We start from the raw sequence: 11471 nt of genomic DNA on the forward strand, positions 1-11471 counted from the left end.
GAAGTGTATGTCGGGTCCGGCATACACGCGCCCCAAGCCTTGCCTTGCGATTTTTTTTTATATATATATTTTATGCCTGAGCGGGGTTCGAACCCAGAACATCATGATTTCTGCGCGAAGCTAAGGGTTGCAATGCGAAGGGCAAACATTAAAGACCACAAATATGAGGGGAAAAATTTAAAGACCACCCCAAAAGAAGGGAAATCCTGCGAATTGCCCATTTAACTCTTATTCTTTTTAGTATATTAAAGCCTTGGAGGGGCTATTTGATAAATATCGAAAAGCAAAGGGTTCAGCAGCAAAAATAAAGTCTGGAAAATATAAAAAGGAAAGTAAACTTATAAAAAGGAAAGTAAACTAAATGAAACACCTGATTCTGCTATTATCTTCGATTTGTTGTCGGTAGAGGCTCCAGTTATGGCGATCTAGTTCTTCGACATCTTCTATGACGCATTTTCACGTGATTCCTCGTAGAATCCATTTGTCACTCGCATGTTTGAACTCCGCATGTTCTTGATCTGATGGTTTCGTAAGGTATTATCTCTTTTTCCTTCTTTTCTTGTTTGTTGATTGTTGTTGCAAAATTGGTATGTATGTGTTCCTCACAGTGGTTCTGTGTGTTGTTTGCAGACATTAATTCTCTTTTTTAAGATCGAGTCTCTATTGTTTTCTACAAGCTGTGCATGCAACCAGAATTTATTGATGTGTAGATTCGCATCCTCACTCTTCTGACTACTTGCATGTCGATTTTGTGCCTGTATCTCTCCCATTTTTTAAAAGTTCTTGTTGATGTATGTTGTGTGTGTATGAAAACCCTTCTTTGAGTTGCTTGTATTCCTTATTTTTTGCCTATATTCTCAAGTATGGAACTTGTGATTTGTCGCTATTGAGATCCTTCTTAGCTCCACCTCCAAATCCCTAAAATGTTGACATGTAACTGCACCTCTATCCAAAACTTGATTTGCCAGTGCATCTCTTGTTTTGTTTTCCTCTATCAATATGTGTGTGAATCTTTGTATATCCCTATTGATTTTCTAAATTTTTTTTCCAAGTTTATCCATTTTGAAAACAACTTCAGACGTACGCGATTGGAAGTTGAAACTTTGCATATGGAGAGTGATCTTGCGAAGGTTAAGCATCAAACATTTTTGCCTTTGATATGACTCGCCAAGCCCAATTTCAGACATATTTTCATTGAAGTTGTGAATTTGACAAGACCAAATTTCGGATATTTTTTATTGAAATTTTATCTGACTTTTCCAAAGCTAACTTCACACATTTCTTACTAAAGTGCATATAGAATTGCCTAAAATTTCACTTACTTGTGTCTGAATTTTTCACGTATGCTTGCACTACGGTCATACATGTCTGGACTGTATAAAAATATTGTCTAAAATTTAAGTCATGTGTGTCTAAATTTTAGTGACAAAAGAATTCCTCTATGAATTTCAACAATCCAAAACATAATCCAACAACCAAATCTACTCCAAATAAGTTCAAATTTATATGTCGTAAAGAATAAACCTCAACCATCAGTTTGTCAAAACAACAACAAATCTAACAAACACAACCTTTTTACTTTTTTATCATGCATGTCTTCACTTAGTCAGAAGTGCATGTAAAAAGTTGGCTAAAATTTTAGCCATATGTGTCTAGAATTTTTTTGCCAAAACAAATTGTTCTTCGAATTTAAAAAATCCAATACACGATTCAACACTCAAATCTACTCCAAACAAGCTCAGATTGAAAACACAAGTTCCATATATCATAAATAGCAAACCTCAATCATTAAGTCGTCAAAAGAACAACAAATCTAACACACACATTTTGCAATAATAATGAAATGATTTAACCTAAACATTCCATCACTACTAAAAAAACGGAAAAAACCGTTGACAAAAATCGACGTCTAGCGTCGGTTTTTTTAACCAAACCGACGGGAAACCGACATTTTGACGTCCGTCGGTTTTAATAGCCTCGCTTTCAGAAAAATGACGGACAACGCCGGTTTTTATCGACGGACAGCATCGGTTACGTTGTCCGTCGGGTTTTATTCAAATATTTTAAAAAATTAAAAAAAAAAAAACCGACGGACAGGGTCGGTTTTATTAAATTCGAATTTTTTATCTTATATATAAATAATATATATTTTATGAAAAACGACGCACTGCGTCGGTTTTTTTATATAATTTTTTTATTTTTAATTATAAAACCGACACAGCGAGTCGGTTTTTTTGTAAAATATAAGCATTAATTCCAGAAAACCGACGGACAGAGTCGGTTTCTGGAAAATTTGCAAAATTAATTTCCAGAAAATCGACGGACAGAGTCGGTTTTCTGGAAAATCTGCAAAATTAATTTCCAGAAAACCGACGGACAGAGTCGATTTTCTGGAAAATTTTCAGCATGCAAATCATGCATTTTCTGCAACCACACCTGCACAAAAATCAGTACCAAAATCTGCTCAGAAACCAATAACAAAAGCTGCTCAAAACTAGCATTAAAATGCTCCAAATCAATACTAAAAGAGCTACAACACATAAAATCATCCTAAGTAATAATAAAACACATCAAATACGATCTAAATAAACCTTCAAAATTCTGAAATATTTAAATGACCAACCAAAAGTACCATTAACTAGTTTTAACATAAGTCCATTATTAAATTCAAACTACTACAACTAATCATCTGGTGTTCGGGCTACGAAATCACCGTCATCATCATCTTCTGGGTCAGAGGGAGGGGGAGAAGGGGGCACACCAAAACTTCCACATGCGATGTGGCTTTTAACTTGTGCCATTAGCAATTCAATATTCGCTTTCATGGTGTTACTTTCCTCAACTCTTCTTGCCTCAGTTTCAGCTAATTTCCTATTAAGTTCAGCAATTTGCTGCGCCATAGCTGCGACCTGAACATCATCAACTCCCTCGGCTTGTCGAGAAGACCCTTCACCTCGCAATCCTGACCGAAGGCGACTTAAGTTGTTCCTTGGGCCTAGACCGTACGCTCTACCCTTTTGTACTCCCCCAACTGCTCTACACCAAAAATCTATCTCTAATTCCGGTGGAGGACGGCTCGGATGCTCAGGCTGAGTTTGGCTGTACTGGTCCACATGATCCATATATTGCCTCTGTATATTAAAAAATGAAACTTAGTATATAACGAATATTATCATAATTAAACTTATATATAATTACTTAAATAATAAAATTATCACTTACATAGGAATCACGAGCCCTGTCCTCAACCCATAAGGTCGGATCCGACTCGTGCTTCTTTTTTTTTGTATGGGTCTTTAGAAATAGCTGATCCTGAGTTGGCATCTGTCCCGTAGCTTTTTTCTGCAAAAAAAAAAAAAAAAAAGTTAAACATAAAATTAATAGCTCAATAATGATATATTGATCGTAGGTAACTTTAAAAGTATAAAATTACTTACCATTGTCCTAGCCACGTGCCCCTGACTTCTTGCACCCGCAGTGTGCAAAGAGACACCTTTCTGGGATGCACGGGCAGCCTTTGCCTGCTCAGACTTGGCGATAAACTCAGGAGTTTGCCAATATGCCTTAAGTTTCTCCCACTGTTCAGCGTTTAGCCATTGGGGCATCGTCACATACCTTCTAGCCCTCGAAAACCAATCAGACAACCTTGCACTCCCCTTCTTCTCAAAGTTTGCAGCAATCCTATCATTGTCCATTGGATCCCATGTACAATACATCTGCAAATCAAATAGCTAATGTTAGATGATTTATATAAAAGTAAATTCAAGTTATAAAATATGTATAATAAGATGCATACGTTAAACTCTCTAAACATAACCTGTCGAGTATCATATGGGATTTCAGTCCATGAAGTATAAAAATGATTGCCATAAAGCCTCCGAACAACATCCAGTATGACTTTTGTAGTGTCGTGATCTGGATAGAACCTGCAGTTAAAAAAAATAATGCATATTAGATTAAGATGAAAAAAAACGTTAGGAAAACTTAATAAAAGACAATCTTACCCAACTCCCTCAGGCACGATGAAAATCCGACCTATCGCATCTCTATCTCCCGGCTGTAAACCATGATGTATCGGTCCCTGCATAGGAGCCGGTGCAGGTGCAGGTGCAGGAGGACGACGATGGGTCTGAGACTGGTTGGATGGCAGTGACTCAGGCTCAGAGCTGCTATCTCTAAGGCGCAAATTAGATACACTTGGAGGTGTACCATTTGGAGAAGGAGAAGGAGAAGAAGACAAAGTGGCCGATGTGCTAGGAGATCTGCCACGTGGTGGGAAATACATAGGTGTAGGTATAGAAGTAGGATAGGTAAATGATGCCGGCTGAGGTGGTGCCGGCTGAAAGACCCACTGACCAGACTGGCCCTGCATAGAAGAGCCAGGCATAAAAAAAGAAGGCGGAGTAGACTGCATATGTGGAGCGGACGGAATGGACTGACTACTAGTAGCTGTAGGATCTATAGGTCTTTTATCTTTTCTCTTACTCGTACCTCCAGCTCTACCTCTATCTCTACCTCTACCTCTACCTTGATCACTACCACCTAATGACATCTGCATACATAAAATTAATAACTCAATAATGATATATTGATCGTAGGTAAAAATTTAACAAGTATAGAATTGTGTTATTATCAAGTATAGAATAAACTAACATGCAACTAGTTATCCTCCCACTCATCCTCGCTTGTTTCATTTTCATCAGATGATTCTTCCTCATCGCTTGTTTCAGGTCCATCGGTCGATTCTTCCTCAACATTTTCTATGATAGTTACATCATCTTCATCAACTTCTTCCAATATGTGTTGAGGATGTTCCAAACTATTTTCTAACTCTGTGTCAACCGTTTGATGAACAACTGTTACATCATTTTGATACGCCACATCTAATGCATTATCGACCTCAATCCTCCCCACAGGCTTAATCTTTATAACCACCCACCAATCAACCTTATCCCTACGCAAAGGATATGGAGCATAATAGACCTGCTTAGCATTTTGTGCAATTATAAAGGGATCATAGCGATTGTATTGTCTTGTGTGTTTGACTTCAATTATGTTATGTTGACGATTCACCCTTGTACCTCTTTGGCTTGGATCAAACCACTTGCACCGAAATAATGTTATCTTCTTCTTAGGGTAACCTGGATACTTAAGTTGTATGATTTCCTGTAGCACACCGTAATAATCAACAGTTACACCGCTACCATCAGCATCGCCTTTAATGCACACTCCACTATTATTCGTCTTCTTATATTGAGAAACTTCTTCGGTTTGAAACTTGTAGTCATTAACAATGTACTTTTTCATTGTCCTAACTTCATTGCCTGGTCCAAGAGCTATATCTTTCACAAATTGGAAATGTTCTCCTGTATGATAAACCTATATAATAAGGAGGAAAATTAAAATTCAATAACTTCTATGTAGCCTACATTTAATTAAAATTATGCAATGAATTTCCACACTTACAAAATCGTACAACCAATGGGAAAACTTAGAATATATGGCTTCATCGCCCTCAAGTTCTACGAAGTAACTGCTCGACATATGCAAGATTTTCATTAGTTTCACCCTTATCGGTTACCCATTTAATTCAGTAACATAATTCGACACTCACCGAATATATACTTGAATTTCAGGGCAATTGAACAAAACATGTGTCACAGCTGATTGCCTCTCCATACTACTCAGGGTTCGTTTTGGAGGTTTTTTAGAACCTCGTCCTGGTTGATTAAAGATGGACATTGGTGGGTAGTTATGTTCAACCCCACCCTCATCATTACGGTTGGGCCTATTTCTCATACTCGACACTTGCTCTCCGAAATAATATGAACAGAAATGCGCTATTTCCTTTGCAAGATACGCTTCACAAATAGATCCTTCAATCTTAGATCTCTGCTTAGCCGATTTTTTGCATTTGCCAATGGTCCTGCACACATGTTTAATATCAATAGGAACAGTAATTAGTTAACAAAATACTGTTAAAGAAAGAGCTAGTAAGTTTGGTTACTTACCTCTCGAAAGGATACATCCACCTAGTTTGAACCGGGCCTCCAAGGCGCGCCTCTTGTACAAGATGAATGGGAAGATGTTCCATCACATCAAAAAATCCACATGGAAAGATCTTCTCGAGCTTAGTTGTAATGACTGGAATATTCTGTTCCATTCTTTGAAGGTTTTCTACCGTCAAAGTGTTAGAACATAAATCCTTAAAGAACAAACTTATCTCTGTGATTGGTTTCCATATTCTTTCCGGTAGGCGGCTAAATGCAATAGGAATCAAAGTTTCCATGAAAACATGGCAATCATGACTTTTCATACCAATTAATTTTCCTTCATTCATATCAGCACGCTTGTCAAAATTAGACGCATACCCCTCTGGCATCCGCAAATTCTTAATCCATTGACAAATCTGTCGTTTCTCCTCCAAAGTGAATGAAAAACTAGCCTTGGGTTTGAACACTTTATTATTCGCTAACTCTTGCAAGTTCAATTCAGGGCGCCTACAATATTCCTTTAGGTCCAATCTAGCTTTTGGGTTATCTTTTGTCTTGCCTTTAACATCCATAACAATGTTGAACAAATTATCAAAGTAATTTTTTTCAATATGCATCACATCAAGATTATGCCGTAGAAGATTATCCTTCCAATACGGTAACTCCCAGAATATGCTCTGTTTAGTCCAATTATGTTCAACACCATAACCAGGTAGTCTATAAGGGGCAACTTCTGTGACCTTAGGCAAGTGACAAACCCTCCCCCAAATTTCTTCTCCTGACAATGTTCGAGGTGGGGGATCATTTTCAATTTTATTCTTTCTAAATGCTTGTTTCATTTTCCTGAATTGGTGATCCATAGGCAAGAATTGACGATGACAATCAAACCATGAATTTTTGTGGCCATGTTTTAAAGTGAAAGCTTTACTAGTTTCCATGCAATGAGGACAAGCAAGCATTCCAGCAGTCATCCAACCAGACAACATCCCATACGCAGGAAAATCGTTAACAGTCCACATCAAAGAAGCACGCATATTGAAATTGCTCTTAGTTGATATATCATATGTCACTACACCTTCACACCACAATTGTTTTAACTCATCAATCAAAGGCTGTAGATAGACATCAATCAAAACTTTTGGATTACGAGGACCAGGGATAACACAATTTAGGAATATATAGGGACTTGTCATACACATCTCAGGCGGTAGATTATATGGAGTAAGAAATACAGGCCAACAAGAATAGGGTGCAGCCGAAACAGAGTATGGTGTGAAACCATCCGCACACAAACCCAAACGAATATTTCTTGATTCACCAGCAAAATCAGGATAAGTTCTATCAAAATGTTTCCACGCTTCTCCATCCGATGGATGACACATAACACCAGGTGGCCTTCTATTTTCGCTGTGCCATCTCATGTGAGGAGCAGAATTCGGCGATGCAAACAACCTCTTTAACCTAGGTATAATAGGTAAATAATGCATCGCCTTAATTGGAACCGTCTTCCCACTTGGTGTCCGCTTATAACGCACATGTCCACATATTTTACATTCATTTAAATCAACATCTTGCTTATAGAACAACATACAACCGTTTGGACACCAATGAATTCTATCATACGACAATCCTAATTTGGAAACCAATCTCTTTGCTTCATAGTAACTCTTAGGTATGTCGAATTCCGGACTAACTAGTTCCCCTACAAACTTAATCATTGAATCCATAGCAGCTTCAGCAACAGTCCAATCTGATTTGATGTTAATCATTCTAACTGCAATAGACAACTTAGAATGCTGACTCCCTACCCAAAGTGGATGACTAGCCTCTTCTAATTCTTGATAGAAGCGCATTGCTTCTTCATTAGGAGGTTCCTCAAAATTTTGCTCAGGTTCAAACCCAGACTGTATGCCAAAAGCATCATTAACCATATCATTAACTCTATCATATTGGACGTGACTATATTCCTGCGACACACTACTTTCACCGACAACCATATTGTAAAATATACCATTGACCCCATCAGTCTCTCCATGATCAGTCCAAACATAATATTTCTGCTTAAACCCACGACTATATAAATGAACCCTAACCGCTTCCGGTTTCAAATACTTCATACACCGGCAATGAGAACAAGGACACCTAATTACCCCTTCATTTTGAAAAGGGTAAAGTGTCATTGCATGTTTGATAGACCCATCAACACCTTCAACAAATTCATCATGTACACCCACACGATTACTATTATTCATATTATACATCCACATACGATCCATCTACAAAAATATACCCACAAATTATTGAGGTTATAGAAATATATTATAACTTAAGAATTCTGACTTAAAATATAACTTAAGAAAACACAATCCCAACCATTTCTAACTTTGGATTCTCAATAACAATTCTAACTTTAATAATTTATAAATTCTAACTTTAATAATTTATAAATTCTAACTTTAATATAATTTTGAAAATCACAATCCCAACTAATTTTAACTTTGAATTCTCAATAACAATTCTAACTTTAATAACTTATGAATTCTAACTTTAATTCTAAAAATTGAAAAGTAAATCTAGTCAAATAAAGTCTACATTTTAGTTTTGAGGTTATAGAAATATTATAACTTAATAATTCTAACATAACTTAATAATTATAACTTAATTTGAAAAGCACAATTTTCTAAAAATTGAAAAGTAAATCTAGAGAAATAAAATCTACATTTTAGTATTGAGGTTATAGAAATACTATAACTTAACAATTCTAACTTTGAAAAGCACAATCTCAATCCATTCTAATTTAGAATGATCAATAACAATTCTAATAACTTATGGGTTTCTAACAAAAAGCACAATCCAACAACAAAAAAAAAACTAGTCAAATAATTAAAGTATATATTTTTGCACATATTCAACATCAACAATATTACAAAGAATGATAACTAAGCTAACACAAATACATTGACAAAGAATATGAAATATAGCACAATCTCAACCCAAAAAAAAAAAATGACAAGTAAATTAAACTAGGCAAATAAAGTTTACTTTTTCTTTTTCACAAATTCAACATTAATAACATTGCAAATGATGTTTAACAAAGCTAAATAGACGAGCATTAGGCCTAAAATCTACAAATAAAACTAAGATTAAAAGAATTTTAAATGCCCTAATTTAAGAGAAACTAACCTTCAAAATGGGTTTGGGGTAGGGGGGAAGGAGCTGCGCAGGCAGCGGCGTTGGACGGCGGCGAAATGGGAGGCGGCGTCGGGCGGAGGGGAGGGCGGCGGCGGCTAGGGTTTGGGGAGGGTGGGTTTAATTTTGAAGAGGGATAGCTGAAATGGGAAAGAATCCCGTTACTGCCAATATATAGGAAAAACCGACTCTGTCCGTCGGTTTTTTCCGCACATTTGATCGGATTTTGACCCCAAAAATTAAAAAAAAAAAAAACGAAACCGACACTGTCCGTCGGTTTCTTCAAAAAAAAAAATGTTTATTATTTTTTTTAAAAACAAAATGAATTGTATATTATTTATAATATTTTTTAAAATAAAACCGACGTACGACGTCGGTTTTATATTAATTTTTTTTTTTTAATTAAACCGACGTGGGACGTCGGTTTATTTTGGCGGAATTATATTTTCAAAATTCTGCCAAAAAAACCGATGTTGTCCGTCGGTTTTCTGATTAAAATAATTTAAAATAATTAAAAATACAAAAAACCGACTCTGTGAGTCGGTTTTTTTAAACGACCCAGTGCGTCGGTTTTTGATCCGTCGATTTTTAGCAGTTTTTTAGTAGTGCATTTTACCCTTAATGGAATTTTTTTAGCCACAAATGTCATGACACCAAATCAAGTTAAGTCAAACCATAAGTCTGACTTTTTTCATATTTTGACTTAATTTTCCAGTTAAATTTTCAATTTTTTTCTTATACACCCAAAGTCCACGGTTGAAGGAGTCGATGCCCTCTTTCCTTTCAATTCTTAGTAACTTTGCCAGTTTGATTTTCTAAGTATTTTTAATAGCAAAAATTAATCAGTCTCATTGTTTACACAAATTCAATTAATACAAAATATCACTAGTCTTATACATATCTTTTTACTTGAGTATAGTAATTACATATTCTCTTATCAAGCGATTAATTAATAATAATGAATGAGTGTAGTTATGTGTACAATTAGGATTGACAAGTGTGAATATTATTAGTGTTTGCGAGGAAATAAAATGATAGGCAGGAAAAAACAATTGTTAATAAACAAAATTTTCCTTGGTTAGCACTTAGCACATTACCATGAGAAAAGGCAATCGTCATAAATTTGGCTTTTGTACACATAGTGTGCACATAATGTTATTGTTTCTATGCAGTCCTTTTTATATAGAAGATCTCGTCCTTATTTTGGCTTTATTATTGACTAATTGCAAATATTTCTTGGAGTAAATTTGTTGGTTCAGAGTCCAGAACTTGACGTAAATTATGTCCATGCCTACGTGGCAATTATTGAGGAAATATGCAATGGAAAATTTGGCCAGGACAAGTTTGTATAGCTTTTTGTTATACTTTTTTTTAATAAAAATAATAGAAAAAATCATTTTATGGATTACTTATAAAGAAATTCTTTTAATTTTTTGGGAAGGATAAATAAGTTTGGCATTAATAAGAACATCTCGTTAAAAACTGGAACTCATACTGTGACAATTATTTTTACTGATTGTTAAGGGCACGATGAATTCAACTCTATTGTAATTTTTTATTTTTAAAAGAATTCTCTATCAATCCCAATCTTAAAACATTCAAGCTGTCTTGAAAAATATAGTTTTTCTAAGTAATTTACATTTAAAAGCGAACAAATAAGGCACATGCAATTTTATAGTATATCTCTATAACTTGATGATTGAGATTAAAAAAAAAAACACTTTAACTGCTATTTGAGGTGAAAGTCCTATGTAGCTATGATACTAAACATCGACCACAAATCAAATCAGTATTGATTTTAAATTAGGTATTGAAGCAAATAAAATGATAAACCAAAGGTGAAAAATAAAGTAGCTTTATTGCTTAATATTCATTCTAGTTTGACGATGTTTCCGACCCCCTTCTTTCTTGTTTTTTCTCTACTTGTCTCTCTTGATCCTTTTCTTTATTGTCTCTCCATTCTGTTCTATTTTCACTCTTGATGAGATATTGGTCTTTAAATGATCATAATTATGAGGTAATGGCTATTGATTATTTATTTACTATTAATATACGGTTTTAAAGATATTACCTAATAGTTTGAAAAATGGCTATTTTTACTCTTATAGTTGACAAATCAACATGAAATGCTTCATGCTCCTAAACGCATATCGACACAAACTCATGACCAAGCCCCAACCAAATAATCAAGTGAAACAATTGTTAGGAAAAATGTTTGAAGAAAAAAATGAACAAAACAATATATCCTCCATTTCTTTTTTACTTTCTTAATAAACGAACAAAGAACAC

Source organism: Lycium barbarum, chromosome 3, assembly GCF_019175385.1.
Source record: "Lycium barbarum isolate Lr01 chromosome 3, ASM1917538v2, whole genome shotgun sequence".
NCBI lineage: Eukaryota > Viridiplantae > Streptophyta > Magnoliopsida > Solanales > Solanaceae > Lycium > Lycium barbarum.